Source organism: Mus pahari, chromosome 16 (assembly GCF_900095145.1).
Source record: "Mus pahari chromosome 16, PAHARI_EIJ_v1.1, whole genome shotgun sequence".
NCBI lineage: Eukaryota > Metazoa > Chordata > Mammalia > Rodentia > Muridae > Mus > Mus pahari.
This window is the reverse complement of record NC_034605.1, coordinates 34476886-34494796: the sequence shown is the minus strand read 5'-3', so window position 1 is coordinate 34494796 and position 17911 is coordinate 34476886. Positions and strand designations below refer to the sequence as shown.

General features: G+C 43.2%; 1 pseudogene; it reads right to left on the bottom strand.

Annotated features, from left to right (window-relative positions):
- Positions 1–283: 283 nt before the first annotated feature.
- Positions 284–5279, bottom strand: LOC110334309 (annotated as a pseudogene).
- Positions 5280–17911: the final 12632 nt, after the last annotated feature.

Sequence of the window (17911 nt, the reverse complement as noted above, 5' to 3'; positions counted from 1 at the left end):
GTGGATGGCGAGAAACAACTCACACAAATTGTCTTCTCAATTCCATATGTGTGCATCCCCACCCCACTGCCTGTACTGGGTAGATTTATGTCAACTTGACACAAGCCAAAGTCATCTGAAAAGAGAGAACCTCCATTGAGAAAATGCTTCCATTAGATCAGGCTGTAGAGGCAACCCTGTAGGGGAATTTTCTTTTCCTTTTTCTTTTTCTTTTTTTCCCAAATGTTACTTTTGATTTGTTAGTCAACTGAAGAACTAGGACATCCTTAGTCCAGGGAGGTGTTCATTTAATCCTCATCCCCATCATCACTGACTCTAGCACCTTCTTGGCATCCTTCCTCTTCACACAGTCTGGGTAGCCACCACCATAAGGGGAAGAGAGGGTGAAGACACTGTGCTTCTGGGAACAACAAAGGGCAGGATGCTCACCATCTACTTACAGGCCACAATAAAATGCTGATGGATGAGCTCACCAGCATGGTGAATAGATTTGACCAGCTACAATTTAAAGATCTGGGACTGCAGTTGCCTCTCCAGGAAACCCTCAGTCTTCAAGCCAAAGATGTAATCCAGCTTCATCTTGCCCTTATCCAGCACCCCAATGCAAACAAGTTGCCCCAGTAGAGCATTGCCTTTGAAACCACTACTTGGGTCCTTTTGATCCAGTGTAAACAAACAGCTCCCAGGTGGCCTTGAGGATCTTGGCCAGGGTAAAATTGACCTTTCACACCTCACATTTGTTCCAGAGCCCATACTCTCTGATCAGCTTCAGGTCCTGATGAAGGCTTGGTTTCTCCAAGGGTCCCTGTGGGTTTTATGACAAATCCAGCTTCTGGCAACAGGAGTGTTGACTTCTCTAGGCCGGCCGCACCTACAAACTCATGCCTGTGGTCAGACATTTTCTTAATTAGTGGTTGATGACAAAGGACTCAGCCCCTTGTGGGTGAGGTTATCCCTGGACTGCTGGGTTTGGGTCCTACTACAAAGCAGACTGAGCAAGCCAATAAGCAGGACCCTTCCATGGCTTCTACATTAGCTGCTGCCTCCAGGTTCCTGCCCTGCTTGATTTACCATCCTGACTTCCCCCAATGATGGACTGAGATGCAGAAGCATAAGGCAAATAAACTCCCTCTTCCCCAAGTTGTTTTGGTCATGGTCTTTCCTCATAGCAACCGTAACCCCAACTAGGACACCACCACCTCCCCGTAGACACAAATAAATAACGTAATTTTTTAATTGAAAAAAAAATGATGTAAAGGTTAAATTTTTGTACCCAGTGGAAACCAGACTAGTGATCCCAGCATTGGGTGATTGAGGCAAGAGACTCTTCCATTCAAGGCCTACCTGGATTATGCAGTCAGACCCTGACAGGCAGTGATGATACACACCTTTAATCCCAGCCTGGTTCTAGGTTATCCTGGTCTACAGAATGAGTTCCATGATGACCAGAGCTACCCAGTGAAACCCTGTCTCAAAAAACTAAACAGATGGAGAGAGAGAGAGAGAGAGAGAGAGAGAGAGAGAGAGAGAGAGAGAGAGAGAGAGAGAGAATAACAAAGCAAATCCTTGAGCATGTACTACCAGATCTTAATCCCCAAAGGGGCACAATATTAAAGGTTTAAAAACTATCATTAGTATATTTTCCCTGCTTGTGCAACTTTTAAAGAAACATGTGTGGCTATTTTAGACTGAAATGATTTCCCTGCACTCTGGCTTCAACCATACCTCACTCCCTATGGCTGGCTTAACAATGAGAAGGAAGAATGCAGAACATACCTTCCTTCTCTGTGAGCACACTGGTTTCACAGTAGTGCCACTCCGACACAATGCCTTGGATTCGTGGCAGCTGTCAGAGCGCAGGTATCGATTGGATGACAAACACACAGAATGGGAGGAAAAGAAGGCAATGGTGCTGGTTAACTGGTGCTCACCCGCCGAGTCAGACAGAGCAGAGAACCGGAGTACCCATACGTAATAATCAGTGCCATGTGTCCTGTAGAGCTCAGAAGAGAGCACAATGCATCTAATGATGTAGTGAAGTGCAGGGACAAACCCGCAAACCCAAACCCAAGGGAAGCTCAGCTTCAGCAAGGGAGGGGCTTGTTGTCTTTAGTGGACCAGGGTCATTTTGCATACAACTCTTGCTCATTATGTGAAGTGTGGAAAAAGATGCTATCCCTTTGCTTTTAACTGTGTATAGAGAAGGGACATAGTACACAACGGACTGTTTCCTTCTCAGAAGATACTTTTGATCTCTGTCATTTTCACCACATTAACTGTACTCTCATTTCTTTTAAAATAAAATTCGATATTATAATACAATTATATCATTTCCCCACGTCCCTTCCCTCCTTCCAAGTTCTCCCATGTATCATAGCTCTCTTTCAATTGTGTGGCCTCTTATTCTTTAATTGTTGTGACACGCACATGTTTTACACACACACACACACACACACACACACACACACACACGCACGCGCGCGCACACACCGTTCTTTTTCTCTGTGTGCGAGCACCTGCATGCTCACGATGTCTCATTTCTTAATAGTGGTCTTTAAATCTTCTCACTGTTTTATTTCCAAACCTGCTTTTATTCTATTCCAAGGAAATCATTGTACCTTGGAGTCATTCATTTATGCTCTTTTTCTTTTTGGAGCACAGACTTGGTGATCCATTTTGGGAAGTCAGAAATAATGGCTGTGACTAAAATAGACAAAGTCACCTCGCAAAGGATTTTGTTTTAATGGCAGAGAATGTCAACCAGCAAATAAACACGTGACATTTTATAACATGAACTCATTTCAGCTCGGGAAACCTAGGGGCCTGGGAGGAAGTTGTAGAAGAAGCGGTACCGGCGGCCTCTGGGGGGCCCTGTGTGAAGGCGACCTGAGCCTCAGGTTCAAGAAACTGGTGTGGCAGGAGTGTGTGTGTGTGTGTGTGTGTGTGTGTGTGTGAAGGGAAGGAAAAGACCTGAGGGTGAGACTCGGGAGTCACCAAGAGCGGGATGAGAAGGAACCAGTTCAGGCCTCAGTGTGAAGAGTTAGCTTGGAGGAGCAGTTCCGAAAGCACAAAGAAAGCTCCTGAGGTCTCAGGGAGGCAGTTGGTAGCAAAACCAAATTAGAGGAAGTAGACGGCTGGCTGATTTTTTTTTTTTCCTAATAAAAATCAAAATAAGGCTGGAGAGATGGCTCAGCGGTTAAGAACACGGACTGCTCTTCCAGAGGTCCTGAGTTCAAATCCCCTCAACCACATGGTGGCTCACAACCATCTGTAGTGGGATCCGATGCCCTCTTCTGGTGTGTCTGAGGACAGCTATGGTGTATTCATACACGTAAAAAAAAAAAAAAAAAGTAAATAACTCTTTTTCAAAAATCAAAGCAGACACATGACAGTCAGAAAAGATGACTCAGCAGTTAAGACTGAGTACTGTTCTCCCAGGGGGGCTCAGTTCATATGGTTGACAACTGCCTGTAACTCCCGCTCCAGAGGACTCCAGGAGTACCTGCACGGAGACATGCATGTGTGAGTGAGCATGTGCATACGCGCGCGCGCACGCGCGCGCGCACACACACACACACACACACACACAATTTTACACACACAATTTTAAAATAAAGATAAATATTTGTGCACTCACTGATAAGCAGATATTAGCCCAGAAACTTAGAATACCGAAGATACATTATGCAAAACAGAAGAAAACCAAGAAGGACGACCATTGTGTGGATATTTCATTCCTCCTTAGAATAAGGAACAAAATACTCATGAAAGGATATAGGTACAAAGACAAAATTTATAGCTAAGATGAAAGGATGGACTATCCAGAGACTACCCCATCTTGGAATCCATCCCATCATCAGCCACCAAACCCAGATACTAATGCTCATGCCAGCAAGATTCTGCTGAAGGGACCCTGATATTGCGGCCTCTTGTGAGGCTATGCCAATGCCTGGCAAACACCGAAGTGGATGCTCACAGCCAGCTATTGGATGGAACACAGGGTCCCCAATGGAGGAGCTAGAGAAAGTACCCAAGGACCTGAAGGGGGCTGCAACCCTGTAGGTGGAACAACAATATGAACTAACCAGTACCCCCTGAGCTTGTGTCTCTAGCTGCATATGTAGCAGAAGATGGCCTAATCGGCCATCATTGGGAAGAGAGGCCCCTTGGTCTTGCAAACTTTATATGACCCAGCACAGGGGAAGGCCAGGGCCAAGTAGTGGGAGTGGGTGGGTAGGGGAGCAGGGGTGGGGAGGTATAGGGAACTTTCGGGATAGCATTTGAAATGTAAATAAAGAAAATAATAATAATAATAATAAGTCAAAAAAAAGATAAATATTTGAAAATTAGAAGTGAAGGCACTTTGCTCACTGAACCAAGCCAACCATAGAAAAATAACATTGTAGGCCATTGCTCAAATATGGAACAACTCTGGCTTCATAGAAGTAAGGAGTAGAACAGTGATTGCTAAAGGCTGCATGGGGTAGGCTGGGGACAGGCTAGTCATTGAATAGAACAGTGTCACTAGGTAGGAGGAATTCGTTCTGGTGTTTTATTGCAATAAGGTAGCATACTTGACAATAATGTGAATTTTGAAATAGAAGAGAAACACTGGAATCATTTCATAGAGAAATGACAAATGTTTGAGAAGATAATGTACTAAATGCTCTGACCCCTCATCACACAACATACATCAAGATATAACCAATATAACACAGGGCCTCTAATGAAGGAGCTAGAGAAAGTACCCAAAGAGCTAAAGGGGGCTGCAACCCTGTAGGAAGATCAACAATATGAACTAACCAGTACCCCCCAGAGCTGTGTCTCTAGCTGCATATGTAGCAGAAGATGGCCTAATCAACCATCAATGGGAAGAGAGGCCCTTGGTCTTTCGAAGATCATATGCCCCAGTACAAGGGAATGCCAGGGCCAGGAAGTGGGAGTAGGTGGGTTGGGGAGCAGGGCACATAGGGGACTTTCAGGATAGCATTTGAAATGCAAATGAATAAAATATCTAATAAAAAATCTAAAAACAAAACAAAAGATATAACCAATATGTACAAGTATAATGTTTTAATTAAAATGTTACTGAAAAGATAGCACGGCCTACAGTGTGATGGGTCTGTCCTTGTCCAGACACTAGCTCAGTGCTTTCGACTTGGACTTTGGGACTAGATCCCTGAGGTTAAGTCCAGCCTATTTAACCCGTTGACTGCATGACCATTGACAAGTTACCCCATCTTTCGAAGCTTCTGCTTCTTTTTCCAGATAATGAGCATGATGTCTGATTGTCCTCTCTCAAAATGGTAGAGCTACATGACTCAGCCAAGTGTCTGGTAGATATCAATGATTGCAACTGTCCTATATGCTTTAATTGCCAACTTGACCCTGCCTAGGGTCACCTGAGAGGAAAGCTTCAGGTGAGGAATTGCCTAGATCAGACTGGCCCGTGGGCATATGCAGGGTGGGTTGGCTTGATAGCTAATTGTTGCAGGAAGGCAATACCAACCCAGACAGTTGGCCCTGGGTTGGGTAAGAAGGCTGGCTAAGCAGGAATAGGTGAGCAAGCCAGAGAATGAGACAACAAGCACCCTGGTGCCTTCCTAGTTCTTGTTTCAGATTCCTTGAGTGGCTGCCTGGCTTTCCTCAGTGATGGCTTGTGACCTGGAAGTGCAAGACAACTTAACCCCTTCCTTCCCACTTTGCTTTTGGTCAGAGTGCTTTATCAGCACGACAGAGATCCTGAGGCACTCAGTGTATCTGGAACAACAGAATTAACTGGACCGAACAGCTCCTGATCCAGCTTTTCATGGGAGCCACAGTCAGCCCTGTGTTTACCTCATAAGCATTCGCTCATTTATTGGGATTCATTTCCTTGGTCTGGGATTGGGGGTGGAGCCCCGCGGAGGTCTCCTGCAAGCTATGTAAGTGGCATAGTGCTGAACTGTACTCCTAGCCGCGCGTTCGCTAATTTTCAGTCTCCGTTATTATTCACCCGTCTTCCCTTTTGCTTTGATTACTCAAACATCAGGATGAATGCAGTGTTAAATTTCAGACGGGGTTTGAGGAGCCCCGTTTTTTCCATGGACTCTCACAGGTGAAACAACAGTGGGCACTCCCAGAGTTTGCATGTGAAGGGTCTGCATGCAATGTGGTCAGGCTAGTCCTTCCATCCATCCGGGCATGCTGACTGAGGTAAACAGAAGCACATGTTGGGCAAGGTGCAGGAGACTCCGCTTCCTCGCCTGTGACTACAAAACCTGCCCAGCTTTGTTCCACAAACCCACCTCACACCTAACGAGGGAAAGAGGCCTTTGGAGCCCAAGACTCCGTGCACCTGGATTCTCTTATCTCGTTTATTATTATTAACTGCTTCCAAAACACTTCACGGGTTTTAAAGAAAGGGGCAGATTGTGATCTCTCCTCAGAGTGTGGTCCCACCAGGAGACCAAATGATTTTTAAAAGTTCCTCTACTGACATGCCCTGTCTTAACTGATACTTTCCTTTTAAAAACAACTTGCCTGGAGAGGGGCACCAGAAAGGATATTAGGGATTATGTTGGAATAAAAACAGGAACTTGCTTTCCTACTCCTCTTTGGTTTCCGCTTCCCCTAGCTAAGGAAAAAAAAAAATCTTCTAAGAATGTGAGGGAAAAAATGAGTTTGAGGATGCTAATTCCAAATACCACAATGCTGTTCTTCTTCAGCTGCAAGTCAGCCCAATAACAAAAGCTTAAAAATTCTTAAGCTCCTGTTAAGAGACTTAGGGGTGGCCTGGGGAATGTGGCTGTCCTGAAAGGGGGAGAGACAAGCACAAACATAGACTCTTAGATGAACTTCTCAGAGGAGGTCTGTGTACCCAACCCCACCCTACCACCACCACTACCACCACCATCACCACTACCACCACCACCACCATCACCACCACCACCACCATCACCACCACCACCACCACAGTTCCAGCCTTAATAGAAGATTCTGTTTCCCCCAGGGTTTCATTCAGTAGTAACAAATACAGGGCTGCTCTGAGCTCCCTTGCCGGGACACTTATCCATCAGCTACCTGAAAATAATCTCCCTTGATTCCTATTCTACTCTCCTCCAACCTCTGAAAGAAGGGAGCCTCTGGGTGGGGGGTTGGAGGGAGCCAGAGATGGATTTCAGGATAGAGCCAAGCCACACACAGCAAAGCATACAACTGAGTTGTCAAGATTACAGACCAGCAACCACCTCTAACCCAGTTTCTTCATTTTAGCCTAAAGGGGTATTATCGCAGAGTTTTTAGTTTGACAAAGTCTAGCCCTGAAGAGCTAGAATAAGACTAGCTGAGAGTCCTGATGGTGGAAACCTGAGGGAACTGCAAGGGAGGGAGCTCCTTAGCCCCCACCTACCAGTCCTCTATGCCTCCATGACAAGAGTACGCCAGGAACTTGGGACCACATCGGGGACTTGTGAAAGCCAGCCTTCTCTGCCTACAGAATTTCTGCATACATACGCTCATACTCAGCAAATCATTCTACATATTAAAAACTATAATACAGCCCAATTTATGAAGAATTTTATAGTCAGAATGGAAGAATAGCATATCCAGACCACTATATGAAAGAGTCAAAAGACACAGTAAATTAAGATTAATTTGCATGAAACTTTGCAGACACCAACACAATATACTTTTTATAAAAAAGGAAACACCCTTTGTTTGAACTCTGTGGTGTTGCATTAGACCTCTCCCCCGTCTGCAGTCTACTCCTGTTCCTAATTTAACACCTGTAAACTGCCATGGAAACTGTACATAAAATGTATGTTTCATATTGAAAAGGTAGGAAGCTTGCTCTAAGTGAGACTCGGCATTTTATTATAAATTATTCGGCTCGCGCCCTGGAATCCTTTTGGGGTCTTTTTGTTTGTTTGTTTCTTGCTTGCAATATTTGTAGTTGTCAATCAAGTCAGTCAGGGAGCCCAGGGACATCAGCAAGGTCAGGAAGCATGGCGACGAGATAGAGAGAATGAGTTTGGACTCGGTCTTCTGATTTAAGTTCTTTAATTTCTCCCTATCACAACTTCCCCAGTATTTCTGTTAGACAAAAAGAAAAGCAGAGCAGACCGTGGTGGCAGCGGCTCAGAGCCCTTGGGCAGTGGCTGGCTTGGTGTTGTGTAGATGAGCTGGGCTCATGAGTATGGGAGATTACGCTCTGAGACTTTATTCCTGTGACTCCCCATATTAGCTCTCTTCTTTCCACCAGTGGGGCTTGCTGATTCACTGCCAAAGAATCCTAAAAGGTTTCAGGAACTTCTTTTCCTATAGCAGTAAGCTTGCACTGTGAAATTACACCCCTGAGTATTTACCTGGTGGACGCACAGTTGCAGAAATACTTGCATATTGAAGTTTATTGCAGTACCATTCACGGTCGCTAAATCGTAGAGCCAACCTAGAGCCATCCACCGACAGAAGAGTAGAGAAAGAAAGCGTGGTGCATACTCACAGCAGAGTTTTTCAGCCATGAAAAATGAGCTTGTGTCATTTTCAGGAAAGTAGATGCAACCAAAGATAGTAAGTGAATTAAGCCACTCTCTCCAAAAGACCAACGCTGTGTGTGTTATCTCTCATATGTGCTTCCTAGGTTTTATAGGGATCTATAAAAATATGGTTGCATATGACATGAGAGTGGAAGGAAAACTGTCTATGGGAACAAATGGGGAGTAAAGGGAAGAAAAGAGGTGAGAAAATGGAGTGGGAGAGAACAAGATATACACATAGACTTACGTGTGTGTGTGTGTGTTTGTATGTGTATATATACACACACAAACACACACACACATATGTATACACACTTTGTAGGCATACATGTATATGTGTGTATATATATGCATATAATACATGTATATATGTGTATACACACACACATATATATACACATACACAATATAGACGTACACATATATATGAAACACTATACCATGTGTGATGAATACAGACAGTGAAAACATTTTTAAAGGAAAGAAAAGGGAAATTATGGCTGCCAGCAGGCAGCCCTTCTGACACATGCGCCTCTGGTCTATTCTACTTTCGTGATCTTTTTCTCCCTTTGTATATCTGTGTCTGTCTCCCTCGCTATATCTGCCTCTCTGCTTCTGCCCCTCCCCCTCAGTCTGATTGGCATGTCAGCAGATGAAGGGTCCTTCAAAGCACAGAGGAACGACGGTCAGAGGTCTGCTGTAGTGTGGCTAGTGGACAGGGCAGCGGAGCACGTGGTGGCAGCCTAGAGGTTTTGGTACCAGAGCACATAACTTTACATAGTTTTTTAAAGTTTATTTATTGTGTATGTTTTGTGTGTTTATGCACACTCGATATAGAATGACAACCCATATGTGGAGGTCAGAAGACAACTTGTGGGGGTTGGTCCTCTCCTTCTACTATATGGTTTTGGGGAAATCACCAGGCTTGGCAGCACGTGCCTTGACTTGTTGAGCCATCTCATGAGTCCAGGAGCCCACATTTTAGCCAAGCAATGTGTGTTTACCTGTTTTTGAGTCGTGTGTCTCAGAATTTGACGTGAGGAACTGCACCCCCCGAGAGAACTCTTGCAGCCACGCTCCAGGGTACACTGCCCCTATTTAATAAATGCACCCGGTTCCTCAAGATTCCTACCTTGGTGCCACCATGAGAGGGTGTCTCCTCAGCGTGCATGGCAGGCAAGATGTACCCGTTCCAACAGAACTCAGATTCATCTGCCAGGATGGTTCCCTGGGTCCCTCTGCCTGTCTAGTAGGTTAGTGAGAAGTGTAGCATGTAATTCATATAAGTGAGTTTTCAAGGCTCTAAAATGCCACAAAAATAAGAACAATTCTTGAGGTAAAAGTTAAAATTGCCTTTTCTTTCCGTGTATTTTGAATCTCTTGCTCAGTTTCTCAGATGCTCGAATGTACTTCACAAACTTCCCTTGTGGAAAAGCACTTGAGTTTCCATCCTCTGGCATCCTGGAGATCCACAGGTGTGTCATGACATCAATAGTCAGGTGGCCAACAGAGAGTCAGATAGCTGTTTTTCATGAGACTCCAGGTGGCTGACTTCAAGATGAAATCCTTCCCTTCAAATATGAATTTCTCCTTCTTTATTCCTCGCCTTTAAAAAGTTACTAGTGAAGTAGAAAAACTTCAAGTTTAATCATTCAGGTGACTCATAAAAACTAGCTAAAGAAACGAAAGTAGAAAGTCTACCTTGATTTTATCTTTTCTCCATTTTCTATCACATGAGCCTTTGGTATGAAGCTTTTTCTTTTTCTTTTTCTTTTTCTTTTTCTTCTGGCACACTTCTGCATCTGTTTGAGCTCTCTAGAACCAGCTTTCTCATGAATCAAGCCACTGTGTTTTAGCAGCTGTGAACTGGGCAAAGGCTTTTCCTGGCTCACACTTCCCAGCTGGAAGATTCTAGATGCCTGAATATGTGTGGACTAGAACTTGCTGGAGCCACTTTCCTTTCTGAAGCTCAGAAAGAACTCACATCTTGGCTGGAAGGATGGCTCAGTGGGTAAAGCTCTTGCTGCATAGTGTAGAGACCAGAGTCTTATGTCCCCAGAATCCTTGTAAAGCTCACGGGGGTGAGCATCTACAATCTCACTGTTCAGCCCTGCCTCAAACACAGAAGGCTGACACCCAAGGCTGTCCTCTGGCTTCCACACAGCAGCGATAGCATAAAAACACACATGCAAAAACACACATATACACATATACACACACATACATATACACACATATACACTCATATACACACATACACACACATACATACATATATACACACATATACACACACCCACTCATATACACACATACACATATACACACCCACCCACTCATATACACACATACACACACATATACACACATACCCACTCATATACACACATACCCACTCATATACATACATACCCACTCATATACACACATACCCACTCATATACATACATACACACTCATATACACACATGCCCACTCATATACACACATATACACATATACACACACATATACACACATACACACACACANACACACACATATGCACACACACACATCTCACTTCCACACTATTCTATTCTTCTGAATGACTTGACCTTGTAGCTGTGACTTGATTTGTATATATTCAATTTATTTATCAGTGCCTTAACTGTGAACATTAACCTGAATTCATAAATTACTTATCAAAGAAAAGTCTACAAGCTGGACAGCATGTCAGTGGCAGGAGGATTACCCAATGGCTGCAGGTCCCTGGACCCACCCACAGCACTGAAAATAAAAAAAAAGCTTGAAAACAATGCAAACAACTCATTTTATCCCACCATCCATTCGTAGCCACTCATTTCCAAACACTGGCCTTTCTACAGAGATCCCCATGTTTGGTGTAGTATGGCACAACTTCAAGACACGAAACCCAAGTGAGTCATAGACATCTACTTATAAATTATAATTTCTCCCTATGTCTGTGCAAGAAAATATTCCAGGCTTATGTAATTCACATCCTCAGAAATGAAAACAACTTATTTTTTTACCCCACTTTCTCAAATTGCTTGGAGGAAAAAAAAAAGAAAGTTAAACGGATAATATCCTTCAACACTGCATTGATTTCTCAGCTTAATTTAAGCATAGAAATTATGTGCCAGATGGCATGATCAACATGTTCTGTTGAAAGATTGCAATTTTATTCTTGTAAGAAAAAACAAAATAAGCATTTTCCCACGTGGTCTCCTCAGCGGGGAAGAGAGTTTGTAGGGGCTTGCTCTAACAACGCCATCTTTGACAGGGGAAATGACAATAGCTTTGCCTGTATTAACTGAATATTTTGAAAGCTCAACTGTACTGGGTTTCATTCTGCCACAAACTCTGTGATTAGTAACTAGAAACAGCAATATGAATGATCGTGAATACCGTAACATTTATCTTTGCACAGTTGGACGGTTAAATATTTTCTGAAATGCATTTCATTTTCAAACATGAAATAGCTGTATTTCATTCAACATCCTGAGCCATGGTGCTGTAAAATCTGAACATGGCCTTCGCTCCTGCTCTCAGAGAGGTCATTAAAAGATCTGTCTGTCTTGGAGAAGGTGAGAGCGGTCTGCTTTTGCAGCTTGTTCTGCTTTTATGGGGCATTTGTATTCCCTGCACTTCCATAACACATTTTGACACGGAACTTCATCAGGAGCAAAAGAGAAAAGCATGATGTTTATAAGAGAAGAGTCCAAACAGTGGACCGATACAAGCATTTGAACACTTGGGGTATCATGGAGAGAAGAGGAGAGGACCAGGGAAGGCAGAAGTTAGAAAGGAGGGGGAAGAGAAAGGGGGCAGGGGAAAGGAGGAAGATAGATAAAGAATCGAACCTACAGAACAAGTGGGAAAATATTCTTTCCTAAGGCTATTCATTAGTGACCCTATTTCAGAAAAGCAAGGGCTGCCTTGCCCTTGGCAGGTGAATGTCAGACTTAGAAACTGAGAGATTTCTGATTATTATACGTGCTTTAGATGAGTATTGAGATAGATACCTCCAGGGAAATGTTATGGTCTAAAAACTTAAAACATCTCAACCTAATAAATTTAAAAACAAAAGCGAGAGCAATGTTCTTTCTTTGGCTCTAGGTTGGAGTTATTTCCTTTAAGCTTTATAAAACATCTGTATTTTGATTTTTAGGTATTTCTGGCATAAAAATATAGCCCACTTGGCAGTAATATGTTAAAATAGATTTTTAAATATTCTTATATAGAAATAACGTTAGAGATGTGACTATTTGTACTATCAAATAAAATGCTGAACAATATTACTTATGACTGTATTAATACTCTAAGACTTATGTCTGAAGCGTCAAATGTTCTCTCTATCATGTTTCTCATAACTAAATGGACTTTGTTATCATTTCCTCCCCAGGATCATGCTGTGTGATCATCTTACCAGGAATTTACTAAAGGCCAAATGGATGAGCTTGTATGTGGTCCAAAATAACAAATGACACTGGCTGGCACATTGACCACATTCTCTACTTTCAAGGTTGTCAAGAACTATGGTGAATGTGTAGAGTTAGGGGTTAGTTAGTTTCCTAGAGGGTCCAAAAGACCCTCTGTAAAAGCTCATGTGTTTGAACATTTGGTCCCCATCTGGAGGCATTGTTTGGGAACTTTTGGAAGATGTGTCTAGTTAGTACAACTGAGGTGGGTTATAAAGACCATAAGTCCTTTTTAGTTAGCCCAAACTCTATTCCCGCTGACCCACCTGCATGGGACATGCTGCTATCATGCACTGTGACCAAAGCCTCTGCCTCGGCCAGTTCTTTCCCACCACAGTGGACTGATGCCTCTCTCTATCCGTGGACAAAATGAATCTCTACTCCTTTAAGTTGCTCCTAGCAGGTATGTTGGTCACAAGGACGTACAAATGAACACACCAGGTGTCCCAGATCCTGGCTCTACCCTGAAACAAATAGAAACAGTGTGGGTTAGGGAACCTCATTTTAAAATGGTTTGCCTCTTAATGTTTATTTTAAAACAAGGCAACTTCAGATAAATAGCCCAGATTCGTGGGTCATGGGGAAAAAAATAGTATTTATAGACAACATGAACAGCCAAACCTCAGTGGGCTCTGGCAAAAAGTTGAAGAATGGAAGAGAATGAGGATAGGAGCATGTGCCCCAGAGACCAAGAAGAGCCTTGCTGTCACCTGGTGTGTGTGGCTAGCTGGCTCCCTCATCTGGCCTGTGGTACTGCAATGGTGGTGTTAGAATAACTCTTTTCTCAGCTCTGCTTGCTTGCTTGCTTGCTTGTTTGCTTGTTTGTCTGTTGTGTGCACATCCTTAGTGCTACTGCTTACGTGTGTTCTCTCCTTTTACCCTCCGGGTGTCTGGGTGGAACTCGGGTTGTCAGGTCTGATGGCAAGTGCCACCTGCTGAACTTTCCCGTTCATCCCCACGTGACTTCTCTTTTACTTAGTATGACCTCAAACACATAGATGTGGTGCACAGGCTCAATAGTGCTGCACTCAGGACCCAACACGACTGAGTCACAAGCACTCAACAATAGCCTGTGCTGAGTTGTGGGTTCCGGACCTGCCTAGACTATAGAGTGAGGCCAAACCCACAACACAAATTAAATAACACTGTAATTATACAAAATTGTAATTGTATAAAGATGGCCCCAAAGTACAAGAATAATAAGGCTGACAACTCAGATATGCCAAAGAGAAACTGTGAAGTACTTTATTGAAAACTTTTTTTGTAAACAAAAAGTTATTGATTTGGTGAGGAAAGGAAGAAACATATCTTGGGGTTACTAAACTTTGCCACATGCCGCAGACGGACTTTTCTGGGGTCCCTGATCTGCGGGGAACGGGTCTCTGGTTGCAGGTGAGNGAGGATTCGGCGAATGAGGGGTGACAAACAGACACAGACACAAGAGAGTGTGGTATCTGAATGCGAATTCTCAAACTGAGCATCAGACCATTTATACAGGAGAAAATAGGGAACAGAGGAATGCAAACCTGGAAGGGCTGACAGGAAACAATTGGGATAAATTCAATGTTAACAACTGGGATCTCCACCTAAAGTTAGTAGCTGGGGACAAGGGCTTCATGCCCTTGCCATAGTTTCTATAGTCCACCTTCCCCTTAGGCCATTATAATGCTAGTGTATGGGTGTAACTCAGCTACCTATGGTTCTAAGTATCTACCCTGGTTCCTCTTTAGATCACAAACTTCCTTCTTCCTAGAGAGTGATAAATTCCTATGTAGGGCAGTGACTAGCTGCCTAGACCCAAGGGTCAGCTCAAGGACTGACTGCCCAGGATCTGATATGGCTATGTATTAAGGGAAGGCACATGGATCTGTTTCCCAACAAAAGCAAGGACATTGGAACATTCGTTATACAAAATGCCACCATTCCAGGAGACTGAGTTTCCTTGAACTTTTTGCCTCGGGACAGNGCCCAGGTTTNNGGGGCCTGTTGGCGCTTGTCACTACTGGAAAGAATGTAGCAGTTCTGGGGAAGCACATGGAGGATGCCACCATTCCAGGAGACTGAGTTTCCTTGAACTCTTTGCTTCGGGACAGCGCCCAGGTTTTTGGGGTCTGTTGGCGCTTGTCACTACTGGAAAGACTGTAGCAGCCACATGCTATTGATGACCTCTTACTATACCTAATTTATGAGCTAAACTGTATAATAAGTATAGGAAATAATAGTAGCCCTAGAGCCAACACCACCCATGGCCCAAGGCATCCACTGGATGTCTTGGGCTGTATCTGTATAGGCAAGAGAGAACCACTCTAGGCAAAAGCAGTAGGCATAAAAACTCAAAGAAGGTCAAATCCTCATTTTCACAATCTTCCTTTCCAGTGGACATATTTGTTAAGAATACCTATGAGCTGGCAGATACGAACCTTCAAGAACATTGATAAAACTGACCTAGGATGCTTCGGGGAACCAAGAATATGTGAGGTACCCGGTGGTAGTAATTTAAGGATCCGGACATAACGTATGGAGCCCAATGAGTTTCAGAATATCCCAGGGGACCCTGGCTAAAATTCTAATTGTCAGGATCAGTCTTGTGGTTCTGAAGTGACCTGTGGTTTCACATGAGAAATACCCACAGCTGCAGAGGAAACCACAGAGGTCTGGAAGCTGCAGGCAGAAGCAAACAGCATCCCAGTGGACTCTACAATGATCACGAAGGACCACAGACAGCCACGGAGGGAAGGAAAACACATTCCATGGCTGCGAGCTTCCCGAGTGTTGAACGTCAGAGGATAGACTGGTGTGAGAGAGAAGGCGACCTCCTCGGATTTGTTCCTCTTAGGAAGAGACTACACACTCACTTCCCGTTCTGACTAATTAATTACAGAAGGCAACACAGGGGTTGATTTCATAATATTTTACTTCCTTTAAAACTTTATCTCTTTTTTTTTTAACTTCTACAGATTTCATAAACTTATGTATTTGCAAAAGTTTAAAAATATCCATTATTTTTAATCCACATGCTTTTTTACAAGAGAAATATTCAAATAAAGAGAAAATATTAACTTTAGGTTTCTTTTTTATTATTGCTATAAATTTTCTCTCCAGGAGATAGGTAGCTACAAGAAACAATAACTGCTGTGGAGCAAAGATTGCTTTTTAAGGAATGTTTTAGCAGGTCTCTTCTAAGGAAAGTTTGAAAGTTTCTTTTCCTTTATGCAAAAGCCTGTGCGAGCTCCCTCTACTGGTAAAAGCTTGAAACTCAAGAGAAATGGGGCATTCCAAAAAAAAAAAAAAACCCTCTGCTAGAGAGTTGGAGAGGAGTTGATTGGTAGAGCTGGTTGCCTAGCAATGCCAGGATCGCAGGTTTGTGCCGCAGAGCTGAGCAACCAGAAAGAGTAAACTACAGACTTAAGTGGGCCTGTGTTCCAGCCCAGGAAGATGGTGGCAAGAGAGACTTGAGTTTAAGGCTAACCTGGTACGCGCATCTGTGCAATAGAATTTAGTGCTAAATTTCAAGCATTGAACTTAGCCAATTGCTCATGCCTCCAAAGACCATGTTTTCATTTTTCTCTTCCTTTCTTTCTTTTTCCCCCTTTGTTTCTTTACTCTTTTTTTTTTTTTTTCCTCTTCATTTTGACCTAAGGTCTGGCGTCATTATTCAAACTGCCTTCAAATTCTTAGACTTAAACTGCCCTTCTGCCTCGGCTTTCAAAGTAGCTGAGCTACAAAGGTGTACTAAAGCCTTTTTATTCAGTGTGCCAGAAAGAGACCAAATGGTTTATCACTTTGTAGTAAATTTCTAGTATAAGCTTTGCAGTCATTAGGTTATTCTTTAACATTATAATTAGGTTGATAATACTTACAATATAAATCACTTATCTGTTATCATTTAATGTAATATTTATATATCTTGCATGTATAGACAAAATATTTTTATTTGAAATAAGGTCTCATATATCACAAGCTATCTTAATTTACTTACTATATTAAGCACATTATGATTATTGAGAACGGCAGAAAAGCCTTCCATCCCTCAAAGAGTATCATTTATTTTTGGTCATAGGCACAGAATAGATGCTAAGTGCCCATGTGTGCACATACAGGAGTATGCCCATCAGTGTTTGTACTGTGAGACTCCCGCTCTTTTCTGGAAGACCTGGGAGGGTTGAGGACTCTGAGAGACTTACTGCAGCACTAACATGGAGTTAGGGTGTGTGGAGCCTGAGTTTGCCATACTAAGCAGATGCGAGAAACTGGAGTCCCCGGTCCTCCACACACTCTTGACGTCACTGCGCTTCATAACTCACCGCACAGGCTCTCGGGTCTCACTCAGTGCTATAGCTCCCCCTTCCACAGTCCACATTGCAGCTGATCCTCCCTCAGTACCTTTCACTGTCCAACATCCAAGCCCAAGGATGACTTCTCAGAAGGATGGAGCAGAGACCAATCCCAGTTCCTCAAAGCACCGCTCCCTTCTGGTGCCTGCTCTTTCTCCTTTCTCAGACCCCTCGGTATTAGATCATCTTCTAGGACTTCAGCTTTAAAGAACACATTTATGTCCTAGATTTGACTTCTCCCAGAATCCCCAGCTTTCCTGGCCCCGCCCAGCACCTCATCTTAGAAGTCTTAAAAATCTCCCAAATAACTTTCCAATACTTTACTTAAACTCACACCTCTAATCTTTCTCATCTCAAATGAATGACATCAAATTAATTATCGCTATTTAGTCATTGGCAATAATTACTAGTATGCAAATGTTTCTTGGAGGTCAGATTCTGTTCTAAAGATACTATATGTGTGTTATATATTGGTACATCAAATATTAGTAGAATAAAGTACCTGAAGCTAAGTATTTTATTTAAAAAGGAAAGGAAAGGAAAGGGAAGGGAAGGGAAGGGAAGGGAAGGGAAGGGAAGG